Source organism: Choloepus didactylus, chromosome 1 (genome assembly GCF_015220235.1).
Source record: "Choloepus didactylus isolate mChoDid1 chromosome 1, mChoDid1.pri, whole genome shotgun sequence".
NCBI lineage: Eukaryota > Metazoa > Chordata > Mammalia > Pilosa > Megalonychidae > Choloepus > Choloepus didactylus.
Genome location: NC_051307.1, coordinates 88770758 through 88785863, shown reverse-complemented (window position 1 = coordinate 88785863; position 15106 = coordinate 88770758).

The following is a 15106-nucleotide window of genomic DNA, read 5'->3' as shown; positions in this document are numbered from 1 at the left end:
AGAATGGCCGCTATTAAACAAACAGGAAACTACAAGTGTTGGAGAGGATGTGGAGAAATGGGAACACTTACTCATTGCTGGTGGGAATGTAAAATGGTACAGCAGCTGTGGAGGATGGTTTGGTGGTTCCTCAGGAAGTTAAGCATAGAGTTGCCTACGACTCGGTAATCCTGCTACTCAGTACATACCCAGAAGATCTGAAAGCAGAGACACGACCAGACATTTGCACTCCGATGTTAATAGCAGCATTATTCACAATTGCCAAAAAATGGAAACAACCCGTGTCTGTCAAAAGATGAATGGATAAACAAAATGTGGTATATACATACGATGGAATGTTATTCAGCAGTAAAAAGGAATGAAGTCTTAAAGCACATGACAACATGGATGAACCTTGAGGACATTATGTTGAGTGAAATAAGTCAGACACAAAAGGACAAATACTGTATGATCTCACTTAATATGAGACAATACTGAATGATCTCACTTAATATGAGCTAAATATAATATGTAAACTCATAGGCATAAAATATAGAGTATAGGTTACCAGGATATATAACAAGGTTTAAGAACAGGGAGTGGTTGCTTAATATGTGCAGAATTTTCAAACAGGTTGAATTTAAATGTTTGGAAATGGATAAAGGTGATGGTAGCATGTTATTGTGAGAATAATTAACAGTACGGAATTGTGTGTGAATGTGGTGGAAAGAGTAAGTTTAGAGTCATGTATGTCACCGGAAGGAAATCTGGAGGTTAAAACATGAGAATGTATAACACTGAATCTTGTGGTGGACAATGACTGTGATTAACTGTACAAATATAAAAAAGTTCTTTCATGAACTAGAACAAATGCACAACACTGCTACAAGGAGTTGATGATAGAGGGGTATATGGGGGAAAAGCACCTATTGCAAACTTGGACTATCGTTAACAATAATATCTTAATCTTCTTTCATCAACGGTAACAAATGTACCATGCCATACATGGGTAAATAATGGAGGTGGGGTGGGGATAAAGGGTATGGGAGGATTTGGGTTTTCTTTTTATTTCTTTCCTGGAGTAATGAAAATGTTCTGAAATTATCATGGTGATGTATGCACAACTATGTGATGATACTGTAAGCCATTGATCGTATACTTTGGATGGCTTTGATAAAATTGCATTAAAAAAACCAATTTGAACAAAATAATAATGCAGAATACTGAATACTATGTATTCTGCATGCACACATACATACATACATGAAAATGCCAAAAAGCACTGAAAGAATACTCACTAAATTGCTAACTGTGATTATGTCTAGAGAAGAGGACAGAAGACCAGGGATGAAGATGATAGTCAAAGAGACTTTTACTTTCTCTATAGGTTTCAGCTTTTTTTCAAGAAAACTTTTGCTATATGTGACTTATGGTGTAAATAATTAAAATATATATATATTATTCTCTGCCACTGAAATCCATTGGCCCATGCCCATGTAGAGGTGAGGTATTTGCTATATTAAAGCAGGGATTTTGACCAGAGTCCTCAATTTTTTTTTAAAGAGGAGGTCAACCTTCTTTAGCTGAACATCAAACATGTTCTAGTTTCTTGTGAAAGAATAGAATTTTGAGTTCTTTATTGACTAATTCTTATTAAAAGTTTAATTCTGAGAAATAATACTCATGGAATATTGAATAGAAGACACACAAGCCATCTATTCTTCAGATAACTTTTTTTTAAAAATCAGTCTTATTGAGAAATACACACATACCATACAATCATCCGTTGTGTACAATCAACTGTTCACAGTACCATCAAATAGTTGTGCATTCATCACCCCAATCTATGTTTCAACATTTTCCTTACACCAGAAAGAATCAGAATCAGAATAAAAAATAAAAGTAAAAAAAAAAAAAAAAAAAAAAACACACCCAAATCATCCCCCCCCCCATTCTACCCTATTTTTCATTTAGTTTTTGTCCCCGTTTTTCTACTCTTCCATCCATACACTAGATAAAGGGAGTGTGATCCACAAGGTTTTCACAATCACACTGTCACCCCTTATAATCTACATTGTTACACAATCATCTTCAGGAGTCCAGACTACTCGGTTGGAGTTTTATAGTTTCAGGTATTTACTTGTAGCTATTCCAATACATTAAAACCTAAGAGGTGTTATCTATAAAGTGTGTAAGAATGTCCACCAGTGACCTCTCAACTCCATTTGGAATCTCTCAGCCACTGGAACTTTATTTCTTTTCATTTCACACCCCTCTTTTGATCAAGAAGATGTTCTCAATCCCATGATGCTGGGTCCAGATTCATCCCCAGGAGTCATATCCTGCGTTGCCAGGGAGATTTACACCCCTGGGAGTCAGGTCCCATGGAGGGGGGAGGGCAGCGAGGTCACCCACCAAGGTGGCTTAGTTAGAGAGAGAGGGCCACATCTTCAGATAACTTTTATTTCACCTTTAGTATTAGTTCGACCATCAGAGCACTTAATTCCTGAATCGCATTGTTTTTTCCCATGCAAAATTGCTTCCATTTGTGCCATCAGTCTCTATTCAGGTCATGGAATTTATGACTGCATTTACCACTGGAATGTTGTTGAGGCTATTAATCAATATGCCTGATGATATCCCCTTTTTTAGAACTTGGGGTAAAATGTTCTCACATCTCACTGTTAAAACCAGATTATGTCATTATGGGGCATTTACTTGGAAGATCTGGAAGCAGGGATATGAATGGACATTTGCACACTGGTGTTTATGGAGGAGATTCATGATTTGCAATGGGTGGAGGTGGCCTAAGGGTACATCGACTGAGGAACAGAATGGTGAACTGTGGTGTGTGCATACAATGGAATATTAAGCAACTGCGAGAAGTGAAGCTGTGAGACACACAACGAGGTGATAGATCCTATAGACAGCATTTTGAGTGAAGTACACCAGAAATGAAAAGACAAACATAATGCCTCACCAATATGGACTAACTACAATGTGTAAACTCAGAATTGAATCTTAGAACACAGCTTATCAGGGGAATGCTTATTGTAATGGTTCCTAGATTGTAAGCTCTTACAGCAGTCACTTCTGTTCCTGAATTGTAATGGCTGCCTCCAAATTCTGAGATGCTGATCTCTTTGTGTATAACCTGGTCCATCTCTGGAACTTTGGGTATCTGTATGACACCTGAAACTCAGAGCTAGAGCTCGGCAGATATGAATGTCAGTATTAACACATACAGCAACTGTTTAAAAACATGAAAAAGAGCCCAGACTTCAATTAGAGATATGAATGAAGCAGATTTGGTTAGGACTAGGGCAGATCAGGTCAAAGGGTAAAGGACGAAACTGACTGTGTCTTAATTTCAGCTTCTGTGTGGGATCAAGGGAAGAGATGTGTATTTGGTGCAAGATATATATCTTCTACAGTACACTAAATAATTTGACTTGTACGGTCAGTTTATTCAAACACCATGATTGCATGGAGCTTTGAATAGGAAGTGAGATCTGGTAGGTTTGCACAGGTTAGTGTAAAATAGTGATACCTCCCAGAGTAATCTGGGCGAAGTATAAAAATATATATGTAGGCCCCATCTGAGGAGCTGGGGGAAAATGCAGAAATGTTGGATGTCCTCACCTGGGTTATTACTGATATTCTTACAAACATTGAGGACTGACAATTTGGTGTGCCAAGCTCTGGATCTTTGGGGCTTGCCCTTATGAAGCTTGTTGCTGCAAAGGAGAGGCTAAGCCTACTTATAATTGTGCCTATGTGTCTCCCCCAGAGAACCTCGTTGTTGCTCAGATGTGGCCTCTCTCTCTAGCTAAGCCAGCTTGGCAGGTGAATTCACTCCCTCCCTCCTACATGGGATCTGACTCCCAGGGGTATAAATCTTCCTGGCAATGCAGGTTATGACTCCTGGGGATGAGCCTGGACCCAGTATTGTGAGACTGAGAAAATCTTCTTGACCAAAAGGGGAAAGTGAAATGAAACAAAATAAACTTTCAGTGGCTGAGAGATTTCCAATGGAGTCAAGAGGCCACTCTGGGGGGTTTTCTTATGCACTATATAGATATCCCTTTTTAGGTTTTGGTGTTTTGGAATAGCTAGAAGTAAATACCTGAAACTATCAAACTGCAACCCAGTAGCCGTGATTCTTGAAGATGATTGTATAACTATGTAGCTTACATGGTGTGATGGTGTGATTGTGAAAACCTTGTGGCTCACACTCCCTTTATCCATTGTATGAACAGATGAGTAGAAAAATAGGGACAAAAGCTAAATGAAAAATAGGGTGGGATGGGGGGGAAGATTTGGGTGTTATTTTTTACTTTTATTTTTATTCTTTCTGGTATAAGAAAAATGTTCAAAAATTGATTGGGGTGATGAATGCACAAATATATGACGATACTGTGAACAGTTGATTGTACACCATGGATGACTGTATGGTGTCTCAGTTTGCTAATGCTGCTGTTATGGAAAATACCAGAAATGGATCGGCTTTTATAAAGGGGGTTTATTTGGTTACAAAGTTACAGTCTTAAGGCCATAAAGTGTCCAAGGTAAGGGGGTACCTTCACTGAAGGATGGCCATTGGTGTCCGGGAAACCTCTGTTAGCTCAGAAGGCTCATGACTGGCGTCCGCTTGCTCCCAGGTGATGTTTCAAAATGGTGTTCTCCAAAATGTTGCTCTTGGGGCGTTTTGTCCTCTCTTAGCTGCAGCTCCTCCAAAATGTCACTCATAGTTGCTCTTAGTTCCCTGTGTCTGTCAGCTCCTTTATATGGCTCCAGTGATTTAATTCAGACCCACCCTGAATGGGCGGGGTAACCCCTCCATGGAAATTATCCAGTCAAAGTCTTGTCCACAGTTGATTAAATCACATCTTCATGGAAACACTCAAAGGATTCTAATCTAATGAACACTAATATATCTGCTCCCACAAGATTGCATCCAAGACTATGGCTTTTGCTGGGGGACATAATACATTCAAACTGGCACATAGGTATGTGAATATATCTCAATAAAACTGAATTAAAAAAAAAACATATTATGCTTCCCCAGAAGAGTTGGTTTATTTTTATTTTGTGTACTCTGTAAATCTTTTACCTGACTGTGTTTCTGACTTTGCTTTACCAGCTAGGAAGCCCAGATGCAAATTGCAGTGTTCCTCTGGGACCCAAGACAACTGTAATTTGCATGCCCTTTTTGAATTCTCCTTACTTTTAATTTCATTTTATTTTGCTTACCTTGACTTTCCTCATTCCATTTCCACAGTTATAATAAAATATTTTGTAAAATATTTAACAAATATATGTTTGTAATCTACTTTAATTCTTTTGTGCTTCTTAAAACATAAAAATGAATAAAATGGGGAGAACCTAAGATGGCAGCTAGGTGAGACAGGGTAAAAAAAACACCTCCGTGAAAAATACTAGATAAAAACCAGAAAGTGACCCAGAATACCACTTCCAGAGATGCACCAGCTGGACAAGGTCTGCTAAATCCACAGGGGCTGTGCACTTGGTGAAATCGAGAGTCTGCATTCTGAAACAAGTGAGTAAGCCGGCTGAAAGTCCTGTGGCCATGCTGTGGTGTGGGGAAACTGCGGGTTGGCTTTTGAAGATGGACTAGTTCTTTTTTTAAAAAAAAAAAAAACAAAAAACCTGGGAGCAGCTGCAGATACAGCAGTGAGAACTGCGCAGTGAAGCACAGCAGGAGCGGGCTGTAGCCAATGCCTCGGTGTCTGGCATGGAGGATAGCCCTCCCCACACCTGCTGCTGATTGTCCCGGGGCCAGAGGGACAGAGGGGAGAGCCAAAAGGAAAAAGAAACTGCACCCCTTGCAGCGGCTTCCTGACGTGCTGGCAACACTCCTGCTCGGGACCATACCCACAGCCCAGAGCTGTGCCAGGAAACCCAGTCGATGGGGAGTGTATCCCACAGCACCCCGCACACACCACAATACCAGCCGTAGACAGTGGCCTTGGGTGCAACCACAGCTAGTTGTCCCGGAGCTGGGAAGGCAGAGCTGTGCAAAAAGGCGGGGGTTGAGACGCCCCATTCAGCCATTTTTGTATCAGGCTGGGAGCACCCCTGCATGGCCTGGTGGCCTGGGGCTTCCCTTGAGGGAAGGCATGCACTTGGGACATAGCATAGCCTTCCCTCAGCAGAAGTCCTGGAAGATCACAGCTACCAAGCAAAGCAAATGCCAAGAGGCCAAAAACAACAGAAAATCTTAAAGCATTTGCTAAAACCAGACGATATGGAGAACCCAATCCCAAACACCCAAATCAAATGATCAGAAGAGACAGGGTACTTGGCACAATTAAAAAAAAGGACCACAGCCAAAGAATGAGAACATGGCACAGGATATAAAGGACAAGAAGAAGAACATGGCACAGGATATAAAGGACATGAAGAAGACCCTAGAAGAGCATAAAGAAGAAATTGTAAGAGTAAATAAAAAAATAGAAGATCTTATGGAAATTAAAGAAACTGTTGGCCAAATTAAAAAGATTCTGGATACTCATAATACAAGATTAGAGGAAGTTGAACAACAACTCAGTGTCCTAGAAGACCACAGAACAGAAAACAAAAGAACAAAAGAAAGAATGGAGAAAAAAATAAAAAAACTCGAAATGGATCTCGGGGATATGATAGATAAAATAAAACATCCAAATTTAAGACTCATTGGTGTCCCAGAAGGGAAAGAGAAGGGTAAAGGTCTAGAAAGTGTATTCAAAGAAATTGTTGGGGAAAACTTCCCAAACCTTCTACACAATATAAATACACAAAGCATAAATGCCCAGTGAACTCCAAATAGAATAAATCCAAATAAACCCACTGCAAGACATATTCTGATCAGACTATCAACTACTGAAGAGAAGAAGCAAGTTCTGAAAGCAGCAAGAGAAAAGCAATTCACCACATACAAAGAAAACAATATAAGACTAAGTAGTGACTACTCAGTGGCCACCGAGGAGGCAAGAAGGCAGTGGCATGACATATTTATAATTCTGAGAGAGAAAAATTTCCAACCAAGAATACTTTATCCAGCAAAACTCTCCTTCAAAATTCAGGGAGAGCTTAAATTCTTCACAGACAAACAAATGCTGAGAGATTTTGCCAATAAAAGACCTGCCCTACTTCAGATACTAAAGGGAGCCCTACTGACAGAGAAGCAAAGAAAGGAGAGAGAGATATAGAGGATTTTAACAGCCATATATGGAACCTTACATCCAAAATCACCAGTACACACATTTTTCTCTAGTGATCATGGATCTTTCTCCAGAATAGACCATATGCTGGGACATAAAACAAGCCTCAATAAATTAAAAAAAAAACAACAACAACAATTGAATATATTCAAAGCACATTCTCTGACCACAATGGACTACAAATAGAAGTCAATAATTTTTTATTTGTAACTCCACTATTTACTTCCTACAGGATATAAAATACATAAACTCTAATGACAAATCAGTGGTTTTGGACTCAATGTAAAATATGTAATATTTGACAAGAACTGTACAAAGGCAGGGGAATGGAGGAGTATAGGAACATAGTTTATGGGTCCTACTGACGTTAAGTTGGCATCAAAGAAAACCAAGATTGTCACGGATTTAAGAGGTTAAATTTAAGCCTCACAGTAAACACAAAGAAATTATCAGAGAATGTGACCATAGAGATGAAAAGTAGAGTATGGGTTATGAGAAGTGAGGGAAGGGGCAATGGGGAGTTAAGAAATGAGTGTAGGGTTGCTGTTTGAGGTGAAGGGAAATTTCTAGTAATAGATGGTGGGAAGGTGATAGCATTACAACATTCTAAATGTGATTAATCCCACTAATGGAATGCTAGGGAGGGGGTGGAATGGGAAGATTTAGGCTGTATATATGTTTCCACAATTGAAAAAAAAAAAGACAGTCTAAATAGATGACAATTGAATGCCAAGGATGATTCTGATGGGATTTGAGGATGGAAGACAGGAGGCTCAAAGGGACACAGTTGGGACATAAGGAAAAAAAAAAAAGGAAATATAGAATATAAGCTTTGTATCAATGTTGAATTTTTTGAACTTCTTCACTGCGCTTAACGGGATTGCATAAAAGAATGTTCTTGTTCATGGGAATTGTATATGTGAATTTTAGTGTTTGTTCAAGGATGTGTGCAGCTTGCTCTCATATGTTCAGAAGACAGAGCAATAGATGATGGATGATAGATAGGGAGGGAGGGAGGGAGGGAAAGAAAGAAATGGCGGTGTGACAGCATGTTAAAGTTGATGGATGGGGTATTGGGGGAGGGGGGTCAGGGTATGCTGTGCATGGGGTTTGTATTGTTTTTGCAACTGTTCCTGTAACTTTGAATTTATTTCAAAATAAAATTTAAAAGAATGAATAAAATAAAATCTATCTCTTCTATTGGAATCATAAAAATAATCTAGAATATTGACATTTTGCTGTTAGACAAAAGAGCATAAAAGTAGAAAAAGACAAAATTTTACAAATCTCATAAGAAGTTTCAGTTTGTTTTCACCCACATATATGGGGCATGGCTCTTAGCTTCTGTTGGACCCAAGAAGAAAGATGGCGAGTGATCTGGCAAGTGTGGCATTCCTATATATTGCAGGAATAAATTTATTCTTCTGGTTTAAATAAAGATATTACCCTAACATGGGTTGAGTTGCCTTTTTCCTTGGGAGTCTCAAAGATTTTTCCTTATATGTCTGAAGATGTGAATTGAGACTTTTAGGAAGTTTCTCTGGAAGCCAAAGGTTTTATGACCTCAGAGATTATATGCCCTATCAAAAATTGCCAAAGAGGCTCTTTGAGAGATAAATAGGTCCATGGATAAGAATCCAAAGCTGTTCTGGTTCCTTGAATCCTAACAGATATAAATGGGTGCTAAACAATAAGGCCATCACAATATGTAGTTGAAGATTTTGATAGTAACTGATATTTTCATAACACTGTATAGTTTGCAACATTCTGATTCACCAATCACTCATTTTGTTTTCTTTACAACAACTCTGTGAATTATTACCATTATTTACTACTTTTCAGAAGTCAAAAAACTTATCTCAGGTAAGTTAAGTGACTTGCCCAAGGTTACACAACTAATAAATTGTTGAGTTAGGACTCTTATACTAGGTGGTCTTCTATTATTATTTGAAGAAATTTTATTTTGATCAACTAATGTTAATTTTATAATGTTTTGTTTTTTACTTGCTTATGAGAAAACTCTCCCAGTAATTAAAGAGCTAATGCTGTGTGTTTTCTTTCTGGGAATATGGTGGGCTATATTGTTTGGACCAGTTCTTCCTCTAAAAACTGACTAAAAATAATGGATTAAAAAATAACTTCTGAAAATCATCAGAGAGGTAACAAAATAGCAAGGAACTAATAAGCCAAAACCAAAGGGAAGTAGAAACCAAGAGAAGAAAAGAGGGCATGGGAGATGATTTAATCTTAAAAGCATTTTCCAATTCTGGAAAACTTGAATTTTTGTTTTGATGGACTCTCAGATCTTCTAAGATGAGAATATAATTGGAGTTCTTTCCCATTTTGAGCTGGATTCCAAAGGCTATACTCTCAGGGCAAAGAAAAGCAGATATAATCCCTCTAGTGTATTTGCAGCTTGAGTTCATGTCCCTTGGGCCTTCAAGAAACCTCTGTCTGTGAACTTGATTTAAGGTGTTCCCAGTGCAAATCTTCTCTAAAGGAAGGTATTTTCATTCTAGTCAATAAGCTATTTCTGCAAATTCAAACACAGCAAGCAGCACACAGGTAAAGATACCCATGTACAACAGGAAACAAGGTATATAGAAACAAGTACATAAAGATTTTGGATATTGGCATTATCTACTACAGTCTACAAAACAAATAAGCTTACTATGTTTAAAAATAAAAGACATGCTTAAAAACATCTATAGGGAACAGGAAACTAAAAATATTTGAAAAGAACCAATATAGAACTTCAACAAATGAAAAATTAATGAGAACAATTTAAAACTCATGGGAAAAAAAGCCTCCCAAGAAAAAGTCCTGGACTAGATGACTTCACCGGTGAATTCTACCAAACATTGAAAGAATTAGCACCAATCCTTCTCAAACTCTTCCAAAAAATTGAAGAGGAAGCAATACTTCTTAACTCATTTTATGGGACCAGCATTATTCTGAAACCAAAGCCGGATAAAAACATCACAAGAAAAGAAAATTACAGACCAATTTTCCTTATGACTATAGATGCAAAATTTCTCAACAAAATACTAGCAAACCCAATCCAACAGCATAAAAAGGATTACATACCATGACCAAGTCGGATTTAATCCAGGCATGCAAGGGTGGTTCGACATAAAATCAATCAATATAATATACCACATTAATAGAACTTAGGAAAAAATCCACATAATCATTTCAATTAATGCAGAAAAGGCGTCTGACATAATCTAACACACTTTCATGATACAAACACTCAGAAAAATAGGAATAGAAGGGAACTTCTTCAGTATGATAAAGGGCACTTATGAAAAGCCTACAACTAACATTACTCTCAATGGTGAAAGACAGAAAATTTTCTCCCTAAGATGAGGGAAAAGACAAAGATGCCCATTTTCACCACAGCTATTCAACACTGTACTGAAAGTTCTACCCAGAGCAGTTGGGCAAGAAAAGTAAATAAAAGGCATCCAAATTGGGAAGGAAGGAGTAAAACTATCTCTATTTGCAGATGATATGATCCTATATATAGAAAATCCCAAAGAACCCATAAGAAAATTATCAGAGCTAATGAACGAATTAAGCAAAGTTGCAGGGTATAAGAGAAACATGCAAAAATCAGTTGCTTCTCTATGCCAGCAATGGATACTCTGAAAAGAAAATTTAAAAAAACCCCATTTGCAATAGCATCTAAAAGAATAAAAAATCTAGACGTTTAATGAAGAAGGTGAAAGAGTTGTACACTGAAAATGACAAAGCATTGCTGAAAGAAATGAAAGAAGACCTAAATAAGTGGAAAGGCATCCTGTGTTCATGGATTGTAAGACTTAATATTGTTAAGTTATCAGTACTACCCAAAATGCTCTACAGATTCAACACAATCCCTATCAAAATTCCAAAAACTTTTTTTTTTTGCAGAAATGGAAAAACTAATCTTCAAATTCATATGGAATTGCAAGGGGCCCCAAATATTTAAACAATCTTGAAAGAGAAAACAAAGTTGGAGGATTCACGCTTCTCAATTTCAAAACTTATTACAAAATCTAGAGTAAACAAAAAAGTGTGATACTGGCATAGGTATAGATATATAGATCAATGAAATAGAATTGAGAGACCAAAAACAAACTCATACATCTATGGACAATTGATTTTTTGACAAAGATGTTGTGGCCATTCATTGGAGGAAAGAATAGTCTCTTCAACAATAGGTACTAGGACAACTGTATTTCCACATAAAAAAAATGAAGTTGGATTCCCACCTCATATCATATACAAAAACAGACTAAAATTGGGTCATGGACCTAATAAAAGAGCTAAACATATAATACTCTTAGAAGAAAATGTAAGAGTAAATCTTCATGACCTTGCATTTGGAAATGGATTCTTAGATATGACACCAAAAGAATATGACAAACAACAAAAGAAAAAATTAGGTATACTGGCCTTAAACAAAATTTAAAACATTTGTGCATCAAAGGACATCATCAAGAAAGTGAACAGATGACCCACATAAAGGGAGAAAATAGTTTCAAGTCATATATCTGATAACGGTTTTCAGATCCAGAATATATAAAGAAGGTTCTCCTTACAATGGGGCCACACTCACAGGAATTGATTAAGAACATGTTTTTCTGGGGTACATTGCTCCAAACCACCACACTCTACCTTATGGACCCCCAAAACACATGTTCATTGTACATGCAAAGTCAAGAAGCTGCTCAAGCAGCATTCCAAGCTTAGGGATGGTGACCAGGCTCTCTACAATCCCCAGGGTACAGGCTCCACCCTCTCTGAGGACTGGGGTGGCAGCACTCTCCCTGAACAATGGGACACAAGGCCCACCCGCTGCAAGTGCTGAAGGGATTACCTGCCCCCTCCAAGTGCAGGAGCACTCCTGCCCTTTATACCCTCATGAGTGGGCCCTCTCTCTTGGCCTGAGGAGATCTCTTCAGTTCAGATCTCGGCTTCCATGGTTTTGCCCTTGAAGTCATTCTTCCTTCATTTTGCCTGTTCTCTGTTCCTTTCATTTCAGGCTGGCAGTGTTCTACTCATAGAAATGCCACAAAAGCCTTGTTAGCTTTGCATGCAGATCACAGGGGTCCAAACCATCAGACAATAAGACTTTCCACAGATCCTTTGAGCATAACTGCATTTCCAATCCTGACTTCCACTGAAATGGCTGACAGGATCCATGTTCAGTTAAACCCTCACAGGGAGCCCTATTCTCCAGGGACTTGCTTTCTGAAAGCTCAGGGAGGTCCACAATTTAGCTGCTTCTGGCCCCAGTTCCAGAGCACACTATCTGGATAGGCTCAGAATTTCCAATCAACTTCTGGTTTCTTAGTGCTTAAGAGTTTGGTTTTTAGCTTATCCGTTTCCTCTCACATTTTACTACAAGTTGCAAGGAGAAACCAGGCTGCACTTTCCACACTTAGCTTTGAAATCCCCTCAGCTAAATATCCAGATTGATCGCTTTCAAGTTATGCCTCCCTTCTGACATCAGAACTCAGTATCTCCAAGCTCTCTGCCACTTTAAAACAAGGATCACTTTTCCTCCAGTTTCCAATAACACATTCATCATTTCCTTCTAAAGCCTCGTCTATATTTCTACATTTTGCTCTTCAAAGCAATCTAGGCTTTTTCTATGAAGCACTTCACAATTCTTCTAGCCTCTACCCAATTCCATAGCCATTTCCACAGTTTTAGGTATTTGCAATAGCAGTATCCCTCTACCAGTACCAATTTCTGGTTTAGTTTATTTGGCTGCTCAAACAAATACCATATGATGGATTGGCTTAAACAATGGGAATTTATTAGCTCACAGTTTTAGGATAAGAAAAGTCCAAATGAAGGTTTTCTTCCCTAAAACTGATGTTCTGGAGCTGGCTGCCGGTGTGCCTTGGTCTTGGGCTCCTCTGTCACATAGCAATGCATATGGAAGCCTCTCTGGCCTCTCTCTTCTCTTCCAGGTTCCGTTGACCTCTGGCTTCTTGCTTCCCATGGATTTCTTTTGCTTTCTGAATTTCATTGTGCTTATAGAGGACCCCAGTAATAGGATTAAGACCCATCCTGATTGGGTTGGGCCACATCTTAACTGAAGAAACCTCATCAAAAGGTCCTACTTACAATGAGCTCACACCCACAGGAATGGATTAAGTTTAAGAACATATCTTTCTGGAGTATATCCCTCCAAACCACCACATATTTGGATAGACATTTCTCCACAGAAGATAAGTGAATGGCTAATAAGCACTTGAAATGATGCTCGACACCATTTGTCAGTAAAGAAATGAAAATCAAAACCAGGAGATACCATTTCACACCCATTAAGAAGGCTATTGCAAACAAACAAACAAACAACAACAAAAAAAGGAAAGTAAGTGTTGATGAGGATGAAATTGAAACTCTCACACATTACTGGTGGTAAAGTAAAGTGGTTCAGTCACTGTTGAAACCAGTTTGGTGGTTCTTCAGAAAGTTAACCATAGAATTACCACATGCAATTCCACTCCTAATATACACAAAAGAAATGAAAACAGGGACTCAGATATTGTACACCCATGTTCATAGCAGCATTAGTCACAATTGTCAAAAGGTGGAAACAACCCAAGCAACAGATGAATAGATGAACAAAACATAGTATATATCTATAATGGCATATTATTAACCATAAAAATGAATGAATACACCCAAAGCACAAGCAACAAAATAAAAAATAGATAAATAGGACCCTCTCAAAACTGAATACTTTTGTACTTCAAAGGACTTTGTCAAAAGGGTGAACAGGCAGCCAACTCAATGGGAGGAAATATTTGGAAATCACATATCTGATAATGTTTTGATATTCAGAACATATAAAGGAATCCTACAACTCAACAATAAAAAGACAAATAACCCAATTAAAAAATGGGCAAAAGACTTGAAGAGAAATTTTTCCAAAGAGGAAATACAAATTGCTAAAAAGCACATGAAAAAATGCTCATCTGCACTAGCTATTTGGGAAGTGCAAGTCAAAACCACAATGAGATGTCATTTCACACCTACTAGAATGGCCACTATTAAACAAACAGGAGACTACAAGTGTTGGAGAGGATGTGGAGAAATAGGGACACTTATTCACCACTGGTAGGAGTGTAAAATGGTATAGCCACTGTGAGAGACAGTTTGGTGATTCCTCAGGAAGCTAACTAAGTATAGAGTTGCCTTATGACCAAGCAATGCACCACTTGTTATATACCCAGATCTGAAAGCAGGGACTTGAACAGATATTTGCACACTGGTGTTCATAGTGGTATTATTCACAATTGCCAAAAGATGGAAACAACCCAAGTGCCCATCAACTGAAGAATGGATAAACAAAATGTGGTATATACATACTATGGAATATTATTCAGCAGTAAGAAGTTATGAGGTCCTGAAGAACACAACAACATGGATTAACCTTGAGGACATTATGTTGAGTGAAGTAAGTCAGACACAAAAGGACAAATATTGTATGCTCTCATTAATATGAACTAATTATAATATGCAAACTCATAGACATAAAATCTAGAATATAGGTTACCAGAAGATGGAATGAAGCTAGATAATGGGGATTTATTGCTTAATATATGCAGAATTTTTAACTAAGTTGAATTTACATGTTTGGAAATGGATAGAGGTGATGGTGGCACATTATTGTGAGTATAATTAACAGTGCTGAATTGCGTATGAATGTGGTTGATAGAGGAAGTTTAGGGTCATGCATTTCACCAGAAGAAAAGCTAGAGGTTAAAACATGGGACTGTATAACACAGTGAATTTTGTGGTGGATGATGACTGTGATTAACAGTACGAAAATGAAAAAGTTCTTTCATGAACTAGAACAAATGTACAGGAGTTAATAATAGAGTGTATATGGGAGAAAA